We start from the raw sequence: 26,111 nt of genomic DNA, 5'->3' as shown, positions 1-26,111 counted from the left end.
CTAAGACAGGACCCAAATCCAATACTTCCAGATCCCAAGTGGATTTATGCAGCTACTGATGAGTTCCAAAACCAGGAACACACTTACTACTCCAAGCATACAAATGCATTCAGGGTCCTATTGCTGAAGGTCCCATAATTTGAAAGCATTTAGAGAAATCTCTGTTTGAAAGGTCTCACCCTGTAGACCTCTGGGTTAGGTAGATGTAAGACTTTCTACGTGCATAACCTGTGATGGCAGTTTAGATGTCAAGGGAGTTGTTTAAGTATTTCTGGGTACTGGATGGCTTGAAAGCATCCCAAATGGACATGGAGAATCATAGCTCCCTGGCCACAAACACACATGGTATGGGAATGCAACCTGCAATGACTGGAGTTACTGGGAAAGGCTGCTTTTGCTCCTTTTCAGGAAATCCACACCCATCACTCATGGTTGCTAATTTTCTTCACTTGGAATTGAGCAAATGAGCGACCACCATTTCAGTGATGTTCGTTCATTTTAGTGATTTAATCACAAGTGGCTGAGCTTCCATCTGTTCAAGCGAGATAATGACAGAAGTCTGAGATATAAACTCTCTTCCTACTCCTCCCCCCCAAAATTATTCCTATAAGTGGCTCAGTGCTTCAGAAAAGGAAACATTTCTCTTCATTAGTATTTATTTTCAGCTTAATATAAATTCATGAAAAAAAAATAAAATGGGAAGACTCACTAACTGTACATCATGCCTGCCTGTGTTGGGATGTAGTATTTACTCATTACCCTGAAAATGCAGGTAAACCTCATTGTTCATTAGATAATATTTGTGCCTTAGTTCAACCTAGTACCAGCTTCTGAAACTGGTAGGAACTTTAATGACTGTTTTTAAATCTTGTTTGAAAGATGCTTTGTTTCTCTTTTCTTCATTGTTCCCTTCCCAAATAAGAATTGTCAGGTTTGGAACTATTTTTTTTTTCCCTGACAGAGAAACAAAGTTACTGATGAAGAAAAGATCTTTATGAAAGTTTTAGCGGAAAAATAATTTTCAAAACCCCTTGATATCTCCCATTCCAAAACTTTTCACCTATACCTCTCCATTGTATTGAAAAAAGAGAAGGCCAAATGTGAAGTTCCACTCACTGCTGTGCAGTTACACTACCCAGTCTTTGATTCCAAGTGCAAACACTGTCATGTGCTTGCTGTCATTATGAGGACAATTTCTTTTATGATTTACTGCCAGGCTCTTTCCTTGTTGTTTTTTTTTTTAGGAGACTTTTGTAGTGATAATGACTCAATGTCATGTTAAGCTTTCATACAAGCACATTTGTAATGTTTTAAGATGGGTTCATCTTCCCAGTTAATACACCACATTGATCTGTGCCAGTCAAGTACATTGCTTTAGTATTTTTGTCTCTATAAAAAAACCTCACATTTGAAAACCATTTCCTGTGACCTGGGGGAAGTAATGGATTTATAACAGTCGGAGTGCAAATGCACACAGTCATTTAATAAATGCGTAACTATAAGCACAACTCATGAAGACTGTGGGTGCTGAAGGTACATCTGACATGTAGCTACCTGCAGTAGGTAGAAGGTGAGAGCAGCAACCACAGATGGCTCATGCAGCAAACGCTGGCCTTTTTTCTGACCATGAATTGTTGTCAGATGGATACTGATCTGTTCTGCAGCTCTTTGCTACACAAAACTCTTCCAATCCCCATTTTTAAAACAACCATTATCCACAGAACTCCACAGTGACCATATGCATAATCCCAAGACCCCTGAACTGGGCTGCTGAACTGAGACTGTGATGCTGGGTCCCTTTCTCCTCCCATGTTCCCTCTCTGGATGCAAATGACTTGTCTGAAGCTCTCCGCTCTGATGTCTCTCCCTGCTGCCTTCACTGTTTGCATCCTTTCCAAGCACCTCTTTGCATCTAATGGAGACATCTAAATCAGGAAGCAAGTCAGCTAAGGGCACTACTGGGCACCTCAGGCTCACGCTCTGGTGATACCCTGCTCACCTCATTGACTATAAAAGGCAACCTAGGGCAATTAACTCCCTCCTTAGCTGTCTCAGTAACTGCTTAAAATGAAATGGTGTACACCTAGTGATTTGGGAGACACGGCACACCCAAAAGCAGTATCAGTGCTCAGCACCTTGCTGAGCTCCAATCTAAAAGAGGATCACTGTCGTGCATGTGCTCCAGCACCAGAAGCCACATGTCAATAGTCACCAAGGGAATCCGCTGGAAATCGTAAGCAGATGTAAACCATCCAAGCAAGACAAATTCCCTACTGTGCACTGGCTAAGAGACAGAAATGAAAGAGCTTCAGGTGTAAAGTCCAGAGGAAAACTCCCAAAATGGATGGGAAGACAACTGTCAAAAAGTCCCATGGAAAAAATTATAAACTTGAATTTTGAGTAACAAAACATAATATTTCTTTACAATGTTTTCTAGCTGTCTGCTTTCCTCAACCCATCTTCTAACTTTTTCCAAGAAGAATAGGCAAATCTCCAAACTGAATGTTCCTTCATTCAAATTTCCTTGGAGCAAAGGAATTGTGAGACTCTTTCTTGACAAGAAATCCAGCTCATTCAGTGGTATCAATTCTTCTGCATGTCTTGGTTTGAGATCCAACTGAAATGTTAAGTGTAATGCACTAAACTTCAAGAATTAGCTCTCAGTTGGCAGTGAAGCATTATGTTCCTTGGTTAATTCATTCGTAACATCAGTATGTCTGAAACAAGAACAGAGAGAAGCATAATTACTTATGGCAATATTTGTTGAAGTGAGACTCATTTGTGCTACACAGACTTTTTTTCTCTTTCTTTTGCAGTAGAACTTACGTTGTGGTAGAAGTAAGAAAGAAGGAACAAAGTGAAAGAGAGAAGAAAGGCTTTTTTTGATATACACTGATTGAAATATTTTCCAGAGGAAAGTAGTCAATGTTTTTAAGTAGTTCTTGAAAGAGGAGAAGCTGTATCAGAATTCCTATCTCTTAGGAATGACCAAGTGTTTTGTTGTTGTAGGGTCTTTTTTCCTGTTTCCTACTGAATTGGAATTTTTCTGTAATTGCTTTAGCCACCCGGTCTTCAACACTGCCAACACAATCCAATATTAAAAATTAGGAGAGAAAGTGCTGCTCCGCTCCCTCAGGAGTTGATGGAAATTTTGTTTTTAAACCAAACACACTCAGCAAAAAACTTTAGATTGTTTTCTAGTTTAGGATTCTTCCACTGCAAACTGATTTTTCCTCAGATGCAGCATTTCTTCCTCTGATGATGCACTGACATTAGAGCACTCCAGTAAAGCCGTGAGACTACGTTGTGTTCCTGTGAGGGTGACGATAGCAGAGCTGTTGTTAGTTTTTAAGCATCAGAGACTGAAGGGCATGGGATCAGCCACAGGAAAAGTTCAGTGACTACAAGGAAACACCCATCCTGGCTTGCTTTCTTGGGTCTACAACTTCCCTTGGAAAACGAGGGAAAAAAGGGGGATTTGGTTTAGAGGTCAGGTTTCCATCAAATGAAATGGAGCTGACAAGCAGGCCCAGGTGCAGCGTTTTTCAGTACTGACTTCATTGGGTTTTCCTCCACACTTAAAAAGAAGTAAATCTCTGTTCTGGTGATTTTCCGTACTGATGCTGGATCAAGCATTAACACTTGTCCAACAGCCCTATCAATCAGCAACCCATTTGTTGTCTTATTTTTCACCTTTCTGTGCTATTTCACTATTTACTCAGTCACACTTTCACCACCAAAAAAAAAAAAAAAAAAAAAAAAAAAAAGACAAGGAAAGTTGACTATTTCCATGTATATAAATGTCTCCTAGTCCATACATGGTAAGGTATATGTTGTTAAGAGGGAACTTGCAAATATACCCGCTGTGATGATACCCATCTCTGGCGTCCCTGCGTGTGTGGCTGGACCCTGTCCCTCATGAGCATCACTGCTGTGGGGGCAGCTGAATTCAGGTTGAAGTTTTGGTCATCATGGGAAGGATTTCTTCTAATGAGAGGTGGCTGGGGACTCCTGAAGCTGCTGCCTAGCGTCTGGGTTTGGAAGGAGCTTTAGCACTTGATGCATACTACAAAATGTCTCCCAGCACCCAATCCTTTCATCTTGTTCTGCATCGGTTAGTAGCTGGAAAGAGAAGATGGAGATTTTGCCATGGCAGCCAAAGCGGAGAGGGGATTCTGAGCAGCCAGACAGGGGGATGTTATCCGTACAAGTGCTGTGCTTCCTCATTCCTTAGCGCTTATTTGCATCTCTCTGGTATCCAATAATTATTGTCCTGGAACATTTCCAAGAGCACTTTGCTGTGTGTGAAATTCAGCTAGACACATTCTGGATGGCACAGTCTCCTGGCTGGATGAATATCACTCGTCACATCAGGTCTCTGGCAGAAATTCTGCACTCTGAATTCTTGTTTCTAACAAATCCTCTGCAACTTTGGCTTGAGATTTGCCATTCCACCAAACTTTTCTTCAGGGCAGCTCATTTGCAAGAATATGGAAGAAAGTAAATTGAGAAAGAAAGAAAAGTATATTCACCTAGGTCCTGATTTCAAAAAGTTCGTAAGCGTTGGCTTGGACTTTTCAGGGCGTTTTAAATGTGTCCTCAATGTTGTCCTGTGAAAGAACAATCTTATCTCAAAAACTTGCTCTTGAAACCTTTACAGTAACATTTCTACAGCTCTTATCGCTCTTTGTAATTGCAAGGAAAAGAAAGGGAGGTGAGGGAGAGGGAGCACTGGGACATGGAATTTTATAGTGAAAATATAAATAAATTATATCATCCTGCACAATTAAAAAATGTTATTGCTAAATAATAAATAAATACTAAATAATACATTATTTTTTTAAAAAGGTTAACAGCTGATTTCTGTAGGGAAGCCATGAATTAAACATCATGCAAAACAATTAAACTCTGGGAAATAGGATTTCTGATATAGTGGTCAACAATTAAAAATGAATGTGTTACTCTGCTCCAGGGAAAAGCAGTAAGATGTCATGCTTTCATGTTACGGGGAACAAACGTACCATGTGACTCCAGTTGGAAAGTTCTGCAAAATATAAAGCAAACACACAAGGAGTGGCAGAGACTTAATGGGAGACACTGCTACACAAGAGAGGAAGGCTGCAGTCGTTATTTCTGAAGGAGAGACACCACTGAGATACACTCACTCCTCCCAGCAGTAACCTTCTAAATTCTCCACCTGCACTTACTTGCAAATACTGTTCCTAACAGCATGGGCATCTTTACAAGCAAATCTTGACTCAGGTCCACCAACTGTGACGGGTTTGTCTAGAAATTGTTGCTGGGAGTATGACTGAAACGCAGCCGCCCTTCATAAGACAGTCTATGGACTACAGTAAGGAGCAGGTTTAGCTAAACACATGTAAGAGTTGATACATTTCCTCACAGCTGTCTCTGAGCAAAGTATATTAAACACAGCACTAAAAGCTGCTCTAACATGACCTTGTAGCTTCTGAACTGAAGTTCATTTCCATGCAACTATCTCCTTTCCTTTTTTCACTCTGCTATACCTCCCCAGGAAGATGTGCTGGGGTACCACACGTATTAAAACAAACAAGATGCTACTGTTTAAGCCAAAGCCAAATACCTTCTGATCTGATCATTAACACTTTCACAACTTAATTTCCGCTGGAAGCACCCTGGAGAGATGTTCTGTTCATGAGTTCAGTGCCAACAATCCACCTGAATGTGTTGTCCTCTGCCCGCACCCAAACTGCTTGAAGACAGTATCTATTATTAGTTGCCTCTCCATGCCCATTGCTTGGGGAATTGTCTGAATTTTTTTCCATGGCCAATGTGCATTTGAACAGATGGTAAATATCTCTATTCCTGCCAACAAGAGTCAAGAGATGCCACTAAAATCCATTTAGTACCAGAAAAAAAAAAAAAAAAATCAAAAAATCATCTAGTTGAGAATTTACTCAGATCTGCTGCAGGTGAAATCAGTCAGCTAATGGGTAGTTTCAAAATGCTTGTACTGAATGGTTCATTAGAAAACTTATCTCTGCCTCGGGTGCTGATAGGAAGAACCCCTGACGGGCACTTTTCTTAACAGGTTCTAGTTATATCCTGAAAGGAATTTGATGCGTTGTAGGTGCAAGTTGAAAAGAAACGCTGCATTTTCGATCTGGTTTATATCAGCAATGCATGCTATTATGTAAATTATTTTAGACTTGGCAGAGTTTTCCAGAGAGAAACAATCAAGACATAAAACTTCACAATGGTTTGGTTCACACAGCCATTTCTTTCAGCTCAGGCAACCTCATTTCTTCTCCCTCTCTACTCTTTAGGGCTTCAAGGTTATCAAATACAAACCAGTGACTGAAAAATGAGTCATCCATTGGAGACACCAAGAAACTTCCAAGATCTTTCACATAGCCATTGCTTGTGGCTTAATTACAGTGAGTTTCAGAGTTGTAGAGAGCTGGTGCCCCCAAGACATTAAACTTTCATATAAGGCAGCATGAATAGTATATTCAAACACATTTGTTCTCTATAGGATAACCTGAAACATTTTAGCTCTCATCTCCCTTCAGTATTTGCTACTGCATTGTTTCCACCTAGCTGGTTGTAAAATGGCTGTAGGGAACCTGCCTCCCCTTCTCCTGTCATGTTATACTGCTTATCTTTTATTTCCCAAGACAGCAATGCAGGATTGGCATATGCAGCTTTACATCAGTGACCATCTCTAGCCTGTGGCATTGCCACACCACACCCATCTACAGCATCACTTCTTGAACTGCTTTCTGGCTTCATGTCCCATAAATGAATGATGTGATGTCACCTGAAGCCATCTACTAGCCCTAGTTACGAAGACACTGCTTCCCTCTCTGTCCTCTTTTCCATGGTTATGCTGGGACCCTGGAGATTATTTTAAAGACCGGATCTGGAAAGTGATTTCTTTTGCTTTGGGGTGAACATAGGGTACCACGTTCCCTTAGGTAACCAAGGGTGAAAGGCGAATAAAACACCCAGGACTGAAAGTTCTCCAAGAGATGGAGCTGAACCCATCTCAGTTAGGGAAAAGATAAAACAGCACTGAGATGAAATTATTGAACTAATTCCTCCTCCCCTCTTTTTTTTTTTTTTTTTTTTTTTTTTTTTTTTGAAGCCGTGCTCCCCCAGTTGGAGTTTTAATACCTTAATCATCAGGATGCTGACTGCTGATTAGATACATAGATATAGCTTCCACCTACAGGTTTATGCTATGTGGAGCTGAGGAACCCGTTTTCAAAAGACGGGTGAGACAACAACAAAGACTTTGTGAAAGCAACTGCCCCCTTAACATGATGAGCTGTGTCCCTCAGATGCCACTGAAGATTTGGACCATGAGTTTACGCTACAGAGTATGAGTCTGGTAGGGACAAACTGAAACCAACAAGTTCTTCAGTACTTCTGTCTCTATTAAAGAGCCGATGGATTTCACTACATCCTGGCAATGCTGAAAACAGCACTAGAAGTCACATATTTTTTTACCACAAGTTATCTATGATGTGGAAAAAGCTCTTGCATGTTCTTCTCCTTATATAAACACAAAGCAACATTTCCGTCAGCCCAAATCCTCTAAGAAGGCTCACATAGGTTCTAAATTTTTATTCCAACCTCCAATGTTTCACTTACCAGCACAGGACATATTTCTTAAGTCACTATACTTATTTCTTAAGTCATTATATTAAAGAAAAGATACTCAACAATGTGTTGGAAGAATGTTTGAGTGGATTTTGAGTCTGGATTGGTAGATTTGTGTTCAAATTTATAGAACTAGATTTACTGTCTCAACAAGGGATAGTTTGTTTTTTTTTTTTTTGTCTAGTCATTCAGTATCCTGTTTTCTCCTGAATTGAATCTAGCATCTTACATACCCATCCTGTGACCAACTATGAGAGATTGGCCAAATTTTCTATCCATTGTCCAATTCTTAATTCACACCGCTTTACTGTACAGTGTAGGTACACCTTTAGTAATTACACTAAACAGAATTTAGATCTGGGACTGTCACCGGGGTCATTAGTATTTTCAATTCAAGCCTAAGCGGGACAGGGAAAAGGAGGTTTCCATGAGGCCAGAACTTGGACCAACAGTACTGTGTAGTCAAGTGGAGATTCCTGGAAGTGGGTTTGAGCAGCCCACTCTCAAAGCTGTGGTTTTAACAAGCTGAACCAGACCAAGCCACCTCCAGAACAATCTCCTTTCCAGTTTTCTTTCAAAACAGGAAGTAATTCTGTCATTTCTATGAGATCAGAAAACTGCTGTCATGGTATCATGGGAATTTATGATGGGATTGTCTGCTCTGAAATGCACAGAATATGCAATGAGCTTGTACAGCATGGAGGGGTGCAATGAAGCTCAGATGGGTGAGGGAGGGGGGTGTGTGTGTGTCTCGGTGACTGTGTTCGTCTGTGGAGATCAAGGACATCAGTAAACCTTGCAAAAATTCAAAAGATGGGTGACACAGGCAAGTAACACTTGGTGGGAAGTGAAGGGCATGTGGTCTTCATGTTTATCTCCCTTAACGCAGACATTTGGAATCGTATCAAAGTGAGTTCAGCGAACAGCACTTCTCTTGGCAACTGTGTGTGGTGCCCTTCACCACATGAGCTGTACTTTTCCCTCTGGCACTTCTGAACATCTTCCAGTGCCCCCTTCAGAGCTGTTTCCAAGCACAGCTAGTGTGCCCTTCCCTACACAGCAGGAATGGGATGGAACAAAAGGATACCTCAACTCTTCTTTGCAACCAGCCGAAGCCTCAAAGGAGCACAACATGATTAATATGTTTAAAACTTCCAGAAAAAAAAAAAAAAAATCCAGCCTTTTCAAAGCTTTTATCCTATCCCAAACACTAGTGCTCAAAGTCACAGAATTGCTAATACTGACATCTACAAATAAGGCCAGAAAGGTTCTCTTGGGCAATGTAGTTCTCAGATCAGATGGCCCGGAAACATTTCAGGTTTTATTGTGCTGTGCTCAAATTAAGCCGCTCAAAGCATACAGAGCTTTTGTGTGAAATAGACCTAATCATTCAGTAGAGTGTAATATTGTATCTGCCAAAATGTCCATCAATTAATTGAATCACCATAGTTTTGGTAATGGGAATCCCACATACATTCCAGATCGACAGCATGTACAAAGGTGTTATGGAGTACATTGATATCCTCAGTGTCGACGTAGCAAAATCAGATAAGCTTTATTTGTAACTGAATAAACTTCAGGTAGTTTTCAGGTCACACAGACAGGAGCTCAACAGACAGAGCTCAGCTCTTGGGTGGTTGAAGTCAAAGGAATTAAGTCTGCCCTTAAAGTCTGATCCACCCTTGCGCTGTTACACTAGGAAAACAATGTTATGCCGTGTGGCAGTAAGGGTTTAAAGTTAGACAAATGAAGTAATCAGCTGGATCTACCGGCACAGTTGCTAAAAGCAAAGAGGCAGAACAACTCTTCACTGGCCATCTACATACACACACCACAACTGTTATATCTCCCCCTCCTCATTTATCCTCCGTAACACTATGCTTTCCAAGTCAGAATGCCCATATGCTGGTTTTAGCTCTAAATGTCATAATTACACAGCTCCACACAGATTTTGAACCATTTGCTAAGCGTGGCTGACTTCACCATCTTCAGCTACCTGAGCCACTGCTAGGGCGCCTTTACAATCAAAAGATAGGAATCTCTTATTTGCAGCGTTTTTCTTCCCAGTAGTTTAAAAAGGGCCATAGGTGGCTCATTCCTGAACTCAGCTGTCTAGATGTCTCTATGCTCTCTTTTCTCCTGCCTGAAAAATACATAAATAACTGTTTACTTAACTTAGATAAATAAGTTCATACACAGGTTAATACGAATCTTTCCCTGGATGAATGTTGTATGAACCTATTTACCCTTCTCATGGTCTCCACAATATATGAGAGGGGGTAGGAGCTTTGAGAATAAATACAAGTTTAATAGAAGTGGTTAAAAAAGAGACTGAATGAGAAAGAGTTATTTTCTCTCACATCCAACAGTTCTGTGAGGGTTTCTTAGTCCGTGTACAAAGAACACTTAGAGATTCCTGACAGAGACTGCACCTGCATGTAAATCCAACTGTTTCTCTGCATGACTGTGTATAATGGATTTATAGCAGCATTATAACAATTTTCTTACGTGTTAGTAGCCTGCGACCCAGGCTCATTTAGAGCCCTATTCTGCCTGGTTTTCTTTTGATTTAAGCCTCCAACAGGCTTCTGTAACAGCCCTGATCTGTGCCAGATTAAATGAAAGCTGTCTCAGTAGCCGCCTCCTGCGAATGCTGTGCCCACAAGGTGCCTGAAAGGACACGGCTGAAACCAGTTTCATGCACAGCTATTGTTGTGGACAAGTCCCATCCCAGGGAGTCAAACGCACTAGAAATAACCTTCCAAATGCCTGAAGGGCAACTCCTCACCCACCAGATCTATTTCCCCTAACATGGATTTTGATTCTGTTCGTGCTGGGTTTCCTGGCTTCTGCCTGGGAAACCATGGATTATATTGCAAATAATAGGACCAGCTATTACTGAGAATAGCCCATGGAAGCCATTGTTTATTGAAAAGCAATACAAGTAAGATGCAAAGAAAAACATATTTACAATTAGAAACACAGAGCATTAAAATCAATTTTATACTTAAAAAAAAGTATATTCCCCAAATGACACCTCATTTGTTGTGATGTAAACCACCTGTCTGAGTGGTGGCAGTACAGAAGAAGCTATTGAGGTAATTATAGGTGCTTTCCATCAACCTGCCCATGTGCTCACTTCCCTTGAAGACACATGTATTCTCCGAGTGCTGATTAATTCAACTTTTTGAAAATACTTCAGAATCTTCTGATGAAAGAGCTTTTGTAAGCAAGTGCTTTGTGACAATATTTCTGACAGGGACATAAATAAGCAAAGCAAAGAGGTGATGGATAAGAAACACTGGTCACAATGTCAGCCATCTCTCCTCCTCCTTTTGTACTCCCTAAGGATTTTAAAGGTCAGAAAGACATGGAACAATGCCCATGTCCTAAGAAGAATATGTAAGGAAGGTTAAAAAAGTTTTGTTGCCAATGAACTTGAAGAATTTTCTTCCTTTTGCTTCACAAAAGACTGAGCTGTCTGGGTTACGTGGGACTGAGTACTTTATGGTTAACATTTGCTGTGATTGGTTGAGCCACTGTATAAAACCAAAAGGAAAGTTCATCTTTAAGATATATATTCTTAGCAACTGACCCATATGGTACAAACTGCTGTCCAAAATGTATTTTTGAGGCAAGAGGCTTTAAAGAAAAGATAAGTTTTTCTTTGTTAAAACCCCTAAATGATAGGCTACATTTTCCAAGTGCTGGGCAAGACCACTCTTCTGACTTCCTGGGTAGAGGAAACCTTTAAGTGAGAGAAATGCCTTTTCCTTCTGTCTTAACCACGTGTGTAGTTACTCTATATTGTAACATCTATTCCCATTTCTCTGTTCTTCATAAAGGGAATATTCTGGCATGTCAAACAAATACATTTTAAAGAGAACTGTTTTTTTAATGGAAAAAAATCTTCAGTTAAGTGACATTGACCATAAGAGTTTCTATTTTCACAAATCCTAAAATAGAATAAAACTATTGAATGATGGATTTATGTATCTTTATAACAGCAAAGACAATGAGGCTCTGAACAGATCTGTGGGTTGTACCTTAATCATAAAAGAACCCAATGCTAATAAAAACTGAGGAAGGCGTACTACTCACTTGCTGGTACTACCTGGGCACAAGGCAGGTGACCATGCTGAAAACCCTGAAGTGACAGGAAGCCCCAGGAGCAGTTTGTATGCAGATGACAACAACCTCCCAGGGGTTGGATGGTGGAGTGATGCTCACCCATGCATACCTCAGGGTCCCATAACCTAATGGCAACCTCCACAGGCCATGGTGTCTACCTTCCTTTGGCAGGGAAGGACTCAGGGTGTCTGGTAGACCTGTTCCAGCACAGAAACATAAAGCCAGGAGACACCTTGGAAATGTCACCCTGAGCATGACGAAGGGAGGGCAGACCCAAGCTAACTGCCCCTGAGAGATATCTGTCCAACTGTTCCTGGAGTCTCCCCAAACAATCCTACTGCTTCCTTAAAGACAGGCAAAACTGATGACTGCCTTGGTCCTCACAGCAGCTTCCCATCACACCTCTCTGTTGTGGAAGCTGTGCTAAAACCGTTCAGAAGCTGTGTGTTGCTTAAGAGACGCATTTTGGCTGCCCCTTTTCTAGCATTTATCTCTCTCTTACCCAGCAGGTGTAGCGTGCTCAGGTCTGCATCAGTCCGACGGTTTGCCTTCCTACCAAGCTATCAGCCCCAAACTGCAGCTGTACTACCTGTCTGGGCTGAAATTAATCCAAATCTTCTGTGCGTCAGTGTGGGGGCAGAATTGCCTTTGCTCAGCAGGCTGCAAATGCACTCTTCAGTCATTCAAAGCTCTGCCCACAGCCAGCTCTAATTTTACTCTATTTTGTTTATGCTGGAGTGGCTGTGCTGGTGTTTTTTAACTCCCCTCCACTTAATCTACCTTTGTCTTTCTAATAACATCTTCTAATAATACTTCTCACCCTGATTTATTTATTTATAGCTACTGCCCTTTCATTCGGGTATTACTACTGAAAGTGATCTGAAATTGAGTCCAATTACTGTGGAGGTGCTGGGGGTAAGTCTCTTATTTGTAGGTTAAGACTGAGATTTGAAACGCTATTGAGATAGATGGATTTTCTGTGTTGTTGCTGCTCCTAGTCACACTGCAGTCTGGATGGGAAGAGAATGCAGTGGGGGGGAGTAGCGTGGGTGTGCGCCAGCATTTCTTTCTGAAAGCTTACGATCTCAAAGGAAAAGTGACTGATAGATTATCTTTATTTGCCTGGCAGGTGGTACTTAGCATAGGGAAGTTGCATTGGACATGCTCAGTCCTTTCACGCTCCAATTGAAGGAAACAAATGGTCAACAAAAAAAACACAGGGAGAAATCCATTCCAAAGATGCTTTAACATGCCATCTCCGTTTGCAAACACTGCTTGCTTATTTGTCTTTTTTTGAAATAACAAATCTCCTCGTGAGATGTTACAGCAATGTGACAGAACAAAGAGGCATCCTGCAACTTGGCAAGCAGTATCACTGGCGAAGCTGAGTGAAGGAGGTGATTCTGCAACACACCACAGCAAGCGTGCGATGGGAGGTGTGGACACTGTGTGTCTCAGTGCCAGGTTGCCAGTTCTGGATATCAGAGCAAGGAAGAGTTGTATCCTATGGATGGCTGAAGGACACCTCCATGCCTACAGCTCTACTAACTAAGGTAGGAGAGGGAACTTCACCTTGATCTCACATCCTGGGAGAAGCTAGTTTCTCCTTCACTGCCACCGTGATCCATTTGTCTTACAGGTGTAAAAAGGGAAGCATGAGACCAGTAATTTCTCCTTCTGTCCCAAAACAAACTCTAGTGAAACTAAAATCAAACATTTATTTAACCTGTTTTTGAGTACCTCCAGAGGTGTGTCTTCAGCACTTACTCCAAGCTCTCAGTCTATCTTTGTCCTTCCCACTGGAATGTTTGGGAGTTTATTTTTCCTCTCCAGTACATAGCTCCTATTACTTGACATTTTTGGATGTTACCTAGGAAGTCAGCACCTGGTCCTTATGTAGGAACCAAAATCAGGAGCAAAAGTGAGTGAAAGAAGTCCTTTTGCTTCATCTGTTGCATTTCAGCATGAAACAAAGATTTTTTTTTTGTTTTGTTTTTTTCACACCAAATGCAGGATACAAGAAAAATTAGCTTAGATATAAAAATACTCTTAATTATTGCATAGGAGCTTCATGTCTGCCACGGTCAGTCAGAATGAATGAGACAACATCTTTCTATAGAGTTTTGGCACTGCAAATAGCAAAAAGAGACCAGAATTCCCATGTGGGTAATCTTAGATTTTTGTTACCACAGGTGTTTAATTTCCTCTTGAAAACTGGTAACTAAAATAGTCTTGCAGTGGGTTATACCAAAATCATTCTGTGTATGTAAAGCATATAAAAAATTAAAACTCAGAAAAAGAATTTAAAACAGTAGTGCTATGGATTCCTTGTGGACACTAAAGAGAAAACTGTGTGGGTGAAAAGCAGAGGAATAAGGAACCAGAAAGTTGTCAACACGAGGGAGGTCCAAACACATGAAGAATACAGTGATAGGAAGGGTTTAACAGGAAAAAAGGAAAAGAAAAAATAGACTCCTAAACTTCAGGAATATGTTGGGCTGCCAAACCTCTACTGAGAAGCAGAAACTCAATTCCAACTTTACTGAAGAGTTTGGACCGAGTTAGCCCGGAGCCCATCAAATAATTGCAGTGACTGCAAACAGATGCTGCAAGGCAGGAATTGGACATCTTCAACTCAGCTTTAAGGAGAGCAGAGCACTTCTGGCAGTATTCATAAAAGAGCAAAAGCAGGGAGAGACTTCTGGGTGGGTTCTACTATGGCTAACTGTGAGAAGCAGCCAGGAGATGACTGCTGCTAAATCAGGAAACGCAGCGATCGCCTGGTACTGATGGTTTATCCAGGGGCCAGTTCACCCAAAGATGGGTGGTTGGTGCTGGAGCTCGGGATCAACTCTCAGGCTGCCATCTATATTTATTCCTCCTTTTCAGTGCACTCCTCCCTACAGGAGCCTGCACCCCCAGGGCCCCATTTGGCCCCTGCTCTGAGTCCAGCAGCGGTAGAGGAGGGCTGCCTGCTCCAGCGGTGTAGAGCAGAACAGCCGAGGATGGCTCCTCAGAACCCTATTGCAACAGTGACACCCATCACACACCAACTGGGACTTTGTGTCTTCCTCTCCCCTCCCTTCCCTGGTCCCTTTTCTCTTCCCCCTTCTCTCCAAGTTACTGCCAGTCAGTTCCAGACAAGCATTTTGTTTTAATTTACAACGCGGATCCTTTTCCCCATTTCTATGATTTTCAGTGTGACAAAATGACACTTCTGACAAGCAAGCCTTCCTCTTCCCCCACCTCCCCTCGTTCTGCGGATGTTTTCCTAGCCAATTAATCTAACATCATGTACCATTTAGGTTTGAGAGGCTGGTGCAACTCCTGAAGGAGACAGAATGTGCTGCTGGGAGTGGAGGGGTGGGGGTGACAGAAAAGACCATGAGGAGGCTTCAAACTGCTTGAATTACTCATCAGGAGGGTGGCAACATGGAAGCCTGGAATAACTTCCTTCCTCGTCTCCTTCCTCACAGACATCTCTGACGCACAGCTGTCAATACACCATGGAGCCATTGGACAAAGCTCTGTTGAAATGCTGGCAGGTAGGTATTATGGACATGTCTATCAGGTTCTCTGAAGATCCCTTCAGGTAATTAGCAAGTAGGAACAATGCAAAAAACTAGATGGAGAGGGATTGCTCTTCTCTGAACAAACCTCTCTGAAAAGAATAGCCAACCTTTTGAGGTCAAAATAATTAACGATGAAAAAAAAGAAAAAATCCACAAAGCCAACGTGGTTGTTTTTCACATGTCTTCCTTCCAATTACATTTTTCTGTCAATTTTAAAATCTTTCTGCTAGAAATGCTGCTGAGTCACATGGAATAGCATACACAACATACTAGAAATTGCAGACAAATTTCAAACCCAACTACTCTAGCTGAGTTCTGAAGGAATTTGGTTAGTTTTCTTTGATTTTTTCTTTCCTCTGACCTTAGTTCCATTCAATTTTAGTTTTTTCTGGAGAAGTCATCCTCAGCTTGCCCTCAGAACCTACTGCCCTATATTTTTTTTTCATTTTTAGACCGTATTCCTGGATTTTGAGTCTTTTGAATTCATAAGGATTAGAAACACTCTCCCTGCTTTATGTTAGATTTACTGATCTAACATAATATTACAATTCTATAGATTGATGCATGAAGACGTATTGACTGTGATAAAATCATGGGGGTCACCTCTGCAAACATGCAGAAAAAACTCTGATTTCTTAGAGCATCTTTTCCCCTCAAAAAAAAATCACAGATCAGTATAAGATTGGTGTGTGATCATCACCTCCCAAGTATGAGGCAGAACAAGGATAGCAGGATATTAGCAGTGCTCTCCTGGATGTCCCAGGTTGTTCAGTGATCACAGTTGGATCACTTCACAAAAGTTTCTCTGTAAGCAATACTGTCTTTAACCCACCTGGCAGCTGCCAGAATACAGCCCTGTCTACGAGACTCTTAGCACTTCTGCTGCAGAGCTTCCCATTACTCTTTTTTTATTATTATTATTATTATTATCTTACAATGAAAAGCCTGAAGGACTCGTGCTATTGTGTAGGAAAGAGCTTTACAAAAGCAAATGCTCGCACGTGAAATGACTTCACAGGCTGTACTACAGTGGCATCAGCCTGTTGCACTGCTACCAGTTCCTAATATCAGCTCATCAAATACTCAGCTGCTGTCGACTGTTTTGAAATGACAAAGGATTTTCTACTTGGTATGTGAACCTTGAGAGCAATCTTGCCTCAAATGCAGTGGGAATGCCCTAGTCCTTTACACTGGTACAGGCAAATGGAGTTGGGAAGCAGCTGTGTGTCTCCACCTCTGAAACAAGAAGGACACTGAGCAGTGATGTGTGCAACATCTGTGCAACATTTTAAGGGGGGGAAAAAAACTGTGAAGGAGAAAAGTGACACTTTTCTGATGGCTTCACAAAAGAGGAAGGACAAGAAGTTAATCTCCGCTTGTGTGGTTTATGAGAGATTTAGCTTCAGCCCAAGGCAGTTTCATTAAAACCAAAGAAAACAATTAGCAATGCTGGCCAAGACTTTGCTCCAAAATCCAACAGAAGATTTTCCTCTTCTTATCATGAGACATGCAATAAACAGACCAGAACCAAAAAATTAAGGAAGCTCTCCCCTTCTGTATTAGTTTTGGCTTTTTGAAGGGGATTTAAAGCAAATTTTTAAATATATATACATAAATTAGCTGATTTTTTGTGCTCAACATTGGGAATCTGTCAACAGGAATGGATGCTGTGGCCTTTGCTCCCAGGTCCTTGAAAATGGTCTGTGAGTCTGTGGAAGAGCCTGTGTGGCTCTGACACTTCTTTCATTACCCATTGCAAAAGAAAATAGATGTTGTGTAAACTAGAAGCTTGTGGGTGCTAATGGAAGATTTTCACATGGGATAAACATATGTTCAGTTTGCTCAGAGAAAGCAAATTCCCCATTTCTTTGAAAAAAAAAAAAAAGCCTTATTTTTACTGATGGAAATTTCACTCTAGAACACTCTGGTAATTACTTGAAAAAGTCAGTTCTCTGCCTTTGGATGTTCAAGAGGGTGATGGAAGAAAAGTGTGAAATTCTGGCTACCTCCTAATATTACTATCCATCTTGAAAATACCTGAAGCATCCGAGTTTTCTGCCTTTTGTGGATTAAGATTCAATGTCAAATTTGAAGACTGCTGAAAAATAAGACATGAATAAAACTTGAAAGGATCAGTGCTCAGTTGGAGAACGGGCCAAGGGAAGTCTGGATGTGGATTCCATTTACTTTTGTGCTAGAAGATAAAACCTAGTTCACAAATCTCAGGACAACATCCCCCACCGCCCGCCTCCTGTTGTTTCAAAGAGATCTTGAAGTTTAACCTTCAAGCTGCACTACAACAACTCTTCTCCCAGACCTGCATTTTGATTCCTGCACTTTGAGCCAACCCAAAACAGTACAAGTGAAAGGAGGAAAACAAACAGTGTAGAAAAAAATTATTCAGTTCTTTGCTAACTTCTCCAGGGTTTGGTCTGTGATGAAAATGATGGAGGACTTTTTTTACATGTAAAGGGGTAACAGTTTCTCTCTGGGTGCCTTACAAATTTTCAAATCATGTCCCAGTTATTCCTTGCATCCCCTAGCTAGCCTGCTTCTAGAAAAGAGATTGAAAAGCCTGAACAACTTGATGGTTATTTTTGAGAGCACAGTGAAACAGCTACAGATGCTGCTGTTCAGTCTTTCACTGAAGACTGCACATAGGAGTAAGGTGGCTCAAACCTTCAAATTATTGTTTCAGATTCTACAAACTCAGACAGACAGCATGATCCAACGATTTCAGTACCTCAAACCCTTGAGACTCCAGCCCTGAGATAAGCCTGGATCCACAAACAATGTCACTCCAATTTTAGCAAACACTTCATAGTATCTTCTGAACTAAGCTTGACTTCTAAATTCATACGTGCATAAAGCAAGAGTAGTTAAGAATGATATGCTGCAAAACCAAAACTTTTCTACTCATATGGCAGCATTCAAAGCTTTTTTTTATGTCTGTGCAATTGGAAGCAGTGGAAAATGAGGCTCGGCCATAAATAAGGTGAAAGTAAGGGTAGACTAAAGAGATTTGATGCAAGCAAGATTTCATTTCAGTGACTGACAGCCTGAAATTCTTGTGCCAATGTTTTTCCCCTCCATAATTTTTTTAATGTGGTTTCTCACCACAGGAGTTTTCTGATACACAGCAGAAACTGTGTGACTGCCAGATTCAGCAAGACACAAAACCAGCAGTGAATCAAACATCAACACATCCTTGCATTCCTTCTCCCTGATTTGGCACATGGTCACACAGAAGGACATCTCGCTTTGGCTACTTAGTGCTTTTGCTGCATTCATCATTTCTTGGCATCAATTCCACATTTAGTTTTCTCCTCTCCCTCCACCCTCCTACAACATATCCCTTTTGTGCAACTCTGAGCTTTGGCTACATGCCTGTCTCCTCTAGTTATCCCATCTTGGAGCATTAATGAATAGGAGGTACCGTTGGCTATTGCTTTGTTGCTGGAAGAGCCATCAGTAGTGCCAAGGACTAATTCTGGGGAAAATGTAATTGGTTTTAAAATAAAATTTAAAAAACACTGAAATGCACTTTAAATATTTTTAGACAACTGTGGAGACTTGGTAGTAATGTAAAAGCCTGGGGATAGGTAAAAGGCAGAACAGAATCGGAATGGGACCTGAATAAATGATGATAAAGCTTATGTAAGGAATTTCTTAAGTTGTGAAAACATTGAAGGAGACCAAAGAAAATAAGGAGCCCCTCCTAGTTACCATTTTTGCAATTTTATTTTGGGAAACAATACCTAACTTTGCCTTACTGTCACCTCATGACATATGTCACCAGAGATCTCCCACCATGTTTTCCCTCACAATACACATTTGCAGGTTAAACTGTGCTTTCCGTCCTACTGATATAAAGCTGGTACTGAAGGAGTGGAGCAAGTTTGTAGGCCAGTGATGAGTGAGACTGGCATGAAAATAAACGCTCTACAAAGATAACTATGTCAACATGAGGTCCTTCAGTAAAATTCCTAAATGATAGATCAAGGAGGAGAAAGATAGGAATAAACTGCAAAGAAATAAAACAAGGTTATCACAGCTGAATTGGGAAAGAGCCCTAGAGGATAGCTAGGTGAAAGGGAAGGTGGGATACTAGACTTGAAGGACAAATCAGGGAAGACTGGATTCAATATTAGACCAGAGCTAGTTTATGTTAGCCTGGCACAGCAAGAAGTTGGGTCTTGCGATGTGATTATTGATCTCTTCCTTTCATGCTGCTCGGTGCTGAAATGCCCTGAATACAAATGGAGGCTTTTAATGGATTCCAGCTATTTTAAACTAAAGTTTTAAATGTATGGTCATTTCTGAGCCACCCACATGAGCACCCCATGAGACCAATACCTGCAGTCAAAAAAAAAAGTAAAAAATATAAAAAGAAAAGAGAAATTAAGGAAGAAAGACAGATTTCTGTGCTTGGCATTTGCTTTTATTCTGACAGTACCGTGTGCCCAGATCCCCAGATCCTGTTCATAAGTGATGGCAGAGAAAACGCCTGATGGATTCTGACATGGAGGGACCATCTGGGCAGGGTCTGAACTCAGACTTGTAAAAGCCACATGAGAAAGTGAAATTCAAATATGATGCACCCCTGCCACTGCCACACACAGAGAATGACTTGCAAGACAAAAGGCAGTGACAGCTCCAACAAAGATGTTTGCATAGCAGAATGCTGGGAATAGCCAGTTGGGGAAAATTTGGAGTGAAAAGGATTGAGCCACTAGACTGGCAGAAATTCAGCTTCAAGATGCTCTTCGGATCAAATCTATGATTTTGAACGTGTAATTTGTTATTATCATTCCATATGGATACTGCAAGAGTCCTGAAACACTCTGTGCACTGGGAGCTGCATGGATTCAGGAGGAAGCAATGCTCTCTGTTGCACCACATTTAAGGATGCTGAAAGGCAAAAAGGATATCAGTAGATCAAAATAAGACAGAAGTCTGTGACAAGTAAAATCCTCAGCCCCAGTCACTGACTAAATCACTAGAAATAAAACCAGCTTCTTCCAAGTTGATGCAAAGGCTCCTCTTATTTCAAAGAGGGTTTATTTCAAAGCGTGTTTTGGTTACATCCTTGATGAATCTAACATCTTCATATTTCACTATTTCTGCTGATAGAGACTCCATTACATTGACACACAGTTGGCATCATTTTGCTTTAGAAAGACTTAAAAATATTCATCCTTTGCTCTCCATTTCCTGTCTATAAAGGAGAGCTAACGATGCTTGCCCTTCTGACTTCCTTTCTCATATCCATTTTCTTTTCAATTCTTCAAGGCAAAGATTCCCTCTTTTTATGTCTTCTGCAGCATTAAAACATAAACTAATAGCTACTCTTGGCAGAAAATGTGGCTTAAATAAAGAAAACAGTAGTTATCCTCTCTTTTGGAAAGTGAAGCAGTAGGGATTTTGCTATTTTGTGATGTTTCAGTAAAAAGGCTTGAGTGCTAAATATAAACTTTCCAGGTCTTGAAGTACCAGCTACTACCATTACACTTACCAAACCAGGCTGGGAACACGAAGTATTTTTGCAATCAAAGTCCTAACCTGGTATTCTCCCCCCCTTTCAAAAGCACTGTGTGCTCGCCATTCTCATGGAGAAACCAGTTTGTGACCTTGTTTGTTGGATTATACTTCTTCCTGCAGAAGTGGCTAAAATAGTTAAGAGAAGAAATTTTGGGTTGGTTTGGTGCTTTGGGTTGGTTTGGGTTTTTTTTTTGCATGATTTCTACTTCTTTGAGAAAGCAAATGCTTGGACATTATTTCTCTGCAGGCGCTAATAATAGTTGAATGAGTGTCTGAGAATACATGCTTCATAACGTAATGAAGAATTGGCTGCCACAAGATCATTTGGGGGAATTCTATACTATAAAGCTTTTAAAAAGATTATAAGCTCTTAAAACACTACAGCTTGCAAACTGGCCCATTTCCTGTATTTTCCTTGAATACAGAATGAAAAAAAAAAAACCAAAAAAAACAAACCAAACCTGGAAATATGAGCAAAAGCTTTGTTTGCAGTAGGATCAGTCACATCATAAAATAAACTCATAAAAAGGAGTGACAGGAACCATAAATATCAATTGCTTTATAGAAAATAAAGCAAAGCTGACCCAGACAAGGCAGTTATCACAGGGGTGACATCACTGAGCACACAGGAAATGCAGAACTCCTCGCAGAAATGCTGATTTCAGTAAATACTATGATTCTCTGCAGTTTAAAGTGTTTGCAGAAGTTTTAGTCTAGCTCAAAGTCAGTGGCTGGGGCAGGAGAGTATAAATGAATAGGATATTAATTATTTTTTTTTTTCTTTTGGATAGCAATCAGAGGACCAGGCCAAAACCATCTCTGAGGATTCATATCCCAGCTCAACTGTTACTACTTTTGGCCATAAAGAATCCAGTACCAACCACAAATCAACAAAATACCACAAAACACCGTCAGTTCTTGAATCTTCTTTGTCCATGAATCTACCTGGTTTAATTACAGACCACTAACTGCACCTCTTGACCCAATATTTGGGTATCTGACCCTAACAGTTAAGAATTACATGTGTGTTACTTATCCCCATCACCAAAAGGGGCTATTCCATCCCAATTTATTTCTTCAGCCTCAATGCTTGGATGACTTGGGATGGTAAATGTATAGTATCCAGTTTGTTGAGACTCCCAAGCTGAGTGGAAAGCTCAATGGTTGAATATCTGGCCACATTAAATCCTGTCAAACATTGCTATCAGCTCTTTAATGAAACTGGAGCATCCAAGGGTTGAAGGAAAGGAGGCTTTCAGAAAGGGACTGAGCACTGGGGTCTTTTGCACATAAATCCCCAGCATTTGCTCATTATTCTTTCTTGCCACAGACAAATTATTTATAGGTACCATGGGGATATTTTTAATGCATAAGAAGTTATCTCTCTCTTTTACTAACTGTTCTGCTATTCACCCTTGATGAACATCCTCTGATGTTTATCTTTTTATTTCCCTGATGTTTGTTTACAAATATAGATTTGCTTCTCTCCCCTTCTGAGTAAGCTTTGGAGCAAAGCTTTCAGTAAGGAAGGGATAGCCTGAGGTGGCTGAGCCTTCAGTATTTTCTTTTCTTGTCTAGTTGGAAGGCTACAAAGAGGAAAGAACAGAGCAAAGTTCAACTCTGTTTACCCAGCCTAAATATGGTATTATTTATCAACATCTCTTCTGAAGTCATCCAGAAGACTTCTGAAGTCATTCCTACCTTTGGGATGGGGCTGCCAGAAGAATAGTAACGGTGAGATTACAAGAATAAGAGGGAAAATAAGGAAAGGGAGAAGGTAATGACAGCAGCAGAATATAGAAAGCAAAAATTTCCATCGAAGGTTTAATTACTGATTTACAAGACAAAATACTTTTCTACCTGGAGACACGGAACAGCCACAGAGATAAGCAGACACCAATGGAAATAAAACCAATAAAAGTAAGCTATTGTGCCTCGGAATTTGCTACATATTCTCTTGTAAATGACAGGTTATTTTTCAAACACTCTGATGGAGACAGGGCAGCATGGAGATATACGTTACTTTTCTTGGAAATTCTGCAAGCACACTGCAGAGGTTGGAAGGAAAAATCAGAGTGGTAACATATTAAAGTGGATGAACAAGGAATCTATCTGTTGTTTTTGCTAAGAGTAGAAGATATTTGTAAATCTAAAGAGCAAGGGAGGAATTAACCAAAGCCATAGATGAATTCACACAGACACACATTAGACCAACTCCTGGAAGAAATATCCAGAGATTACTAAGCATAAAGACACACTCATGGCTCATAACAAGTCCAGGCTATAAATTTCTGGAAGCCGGGAGAAGCTCCGTTGTATAGGTGCCTTGATCTTTCACTCTTCCAAACAGGCTCCCTTGTTGCTGGACACTGTACTTGACTAATGGGAGCCTCAGTCTCCCCCAGTTCTTACACTATGTTATGTTTTTAACTAGGGGAATAGAGAAGCGAGTTCATAATACAGCTAAAGGTGTCATTTACATGAAAATACTACAACAAAAACTGTCATTTCTAATATTTACTGAACTGTGAAATACATTCTCACTGGAATGTTTGCCACTGTATATGCCTAGTAGAGATTTCTTGGCGTAGCTTCCTGAGCTGGAATCTAACACCAATATATCTACACTTTTACATTATACCCATTTCTAAAGAACATGTAGGTAAGCAAAAAAACCCCAATATTAATGTGATTATTCTGAGTATCTCCCATTGCTCTTGATAGAAGAATCCTAATTGCACGGAAGGAGGGGAAAATAAACCCTTTTGTTGCTGGGTATTGGAGCTGAACAAATTATTTACAATAAATAATTTATCTGACTAAATTAGATGCTTTCTGCTCGCTGAAGACTAATGTTTTCCTCTAATATATACATATTTGAATATCTGAATGTCAGATAACTCCTCTGAGTGTACAGTATCCATGAATTGATGGTGAGCAGCTCTCTGACAGTGAGAGGTTTCACTGACTGAGCTCTGTATGAGTCCAACAGAGCTTGGCTGAAGGACAGAAGCCTTCTCATCCACATTCACAGGGGACTTCTTTGGGCCAGCAGGTAGGATGCGAGTGGGGAAGCATTCTGTGTGGCACTGTGTCTGTTCTGGCTGGCTCAGCCTTCAAAGCACTTCAAGCTTGCACATGTATAATTCAAGTCTTGTGAAAACCAGTTGTGACAGTCTGGGTTACTATTTTCAAAGAATCATATTTTATTGGGAAATGATGGGCTGTTTTGACCCATCTGCACATTTGGATATATTGTCAAATGTGGAATTCGGGCTGGTCAGAACTGTAAAAGGTAAAAAAAAAAAAAAAAAAAAAAAAAAAAAAAAAAAAAAAAAAAAGGTCTGGACCAAAGCCCAATATTGGCATATATTTGCAACATTTTAATTAACTACATGATTAGCTCCAGTGATACTGTCAAGAAGTGATCAAAAAACCAAACTCTGAGACGGGACTTAATCTGTAACTCCCATCTCAGCACACTAGTCCTTTCCCAGAAGATTTGGAAAGCAACAGCCTGTCCCTGAATGCAGCAGCAGAGTGATGGAAACAAAAGGCGCAAGGGTCACAGGGTGCTGCGGGTCGTGCCAGCGTGCTGGGACTGTCTAGCAGCCCAGGCATTTCATGCACACATCGGCTGAGAATTTCTCGCCGGGGAAGGAAAGGAAGAGTGAGCGAGGGGTGTGATGAAGGACAGTGACTCAGGCTGCCATATCTGGGGTGGAGGCTGAAGCAAAGGCATGAGTCACCCATCAAGCCAGTCAGGAAGGGCCAGCTTTCTATCCAGGAGATTAATTTGAGACTGGCTGATTTCCAAGAGGAAATCAGATGGAGGGATGCAGGAAGGAGTGTTTCTAGAAGAGAGGTTTTTCAGAGCATGTGAAGGAAGGGAAATGAGAAGGATGCACAATGCTTTCACTCTCCCCCAGTAAAGCTACATAAGGATTGAGAATATAAAGTTCAGTTTGCTGTGCTTGCAATTTCTTCTTCAACAATAAAACGTTGAAATCCCTCACGTGATGGTGCTGAGGGACTTGATTAAGTATGTACTTTTATGAACATCCAAGAGAAAGAAGCAACCTTGAAGGGAGATTTTGCTAGAGCACTGACTTCATGTAGGGGTAGAACACATACTGCTACCACAACATCAAACATGTGAGACAGGCAGAACAAAAATGCATTGCGTGCTGAGGTAATCCATGCTGGCGGGCAGTGCAGGTGCCAAATGCAGGCGTGAATCGGCCACTCCCAGTGCTCTGTCCCCCAAGAAACGGGGCCACCAGCCACTCCCAGTGCTCTGTCCCCCAGAAACGGGGCCACCAGCCTCACTGGAGCTGGTGGCTTCTGCCACAGCACAAAAGGGAGATGAAAAGAGAGAGTTTAGGAGTAACCACACTTAACGCTCTTTTTGTCTCTGTTAACTAGATTCTCTTTTCATGAATGCTTCACCGGACTTACTCTAAGGTTATTCCAATGATCTCCCTATTAGAGGAGGCACAAAATACAAAGCTGAGGCTAAGCCTAGCTCTAGCTCCCATCTGAATACAAAGTGGGAGGTTACACCAGCAACACTCCCACTATCATCAAGCTACAGCAGGGAAAAGGTGGCATAGTATGATGATGTTACCATGACCTAGATCCAGGGAGAGGAGCAAATAGGAGGAATCTGCCACAACCTTGAGAAAGTCATTTACGCTATCTGCAGCCACATTTCCTCATCTACAAAACAGCATTTATGAATTTTCCCTACTTCATAAGGATATTCTGAAGGTGTAGTTCATCTGAAGACAGTGACTTGAAGAGGAGTGTGTTTTCACCCTGTCAAACATTATAATTTGCTATAAACTGCAGTTTTGGGAGTTTTAAAATCTTGATCACAATACACTGACTGAAAATCTGATTAAGTATGCAGTGAAGAGCGCAGCGACTTCTGTTCAGAGCACGTTTTCATTGGAACATCAGAACTATTATAGCTGTCTAAATGACATATATGTTATCATTAAGGATTTACATATTGAGATAGTGATGGTTTGAGAGGACATGCTTTCTGTACTCTCCTGTCAATAACATTTTACTGAAAAAAAATTATCTGGTGACTTGATTATATTTGTTAATACAGATTTTAAAAGATCCCAAAGCACTGCCCAAAGTAATTCCATTGCTTGACATCAAGAGGTTGCGTCTGTTTTTTTAATAGTCCAAATGGCATGATTTGCTCAT

This window comes from Athene cunicularia (assembly GCF_003259725.1).
Source record: "Athene cunicularia isolate RWA chromosome 13 unlocalized genomic scaffold, athCun1 chr13_part1, whole genome shotgun sequence".
Classification (NCBI taxonomy): Eukaryota; Metazoa; Chordata; class Aves; order Strigiformes; family Strigidae; genus Athene; species Athene cunicularia.
This window is presented reverse-complemented; position numbering follows the sequence as displayed.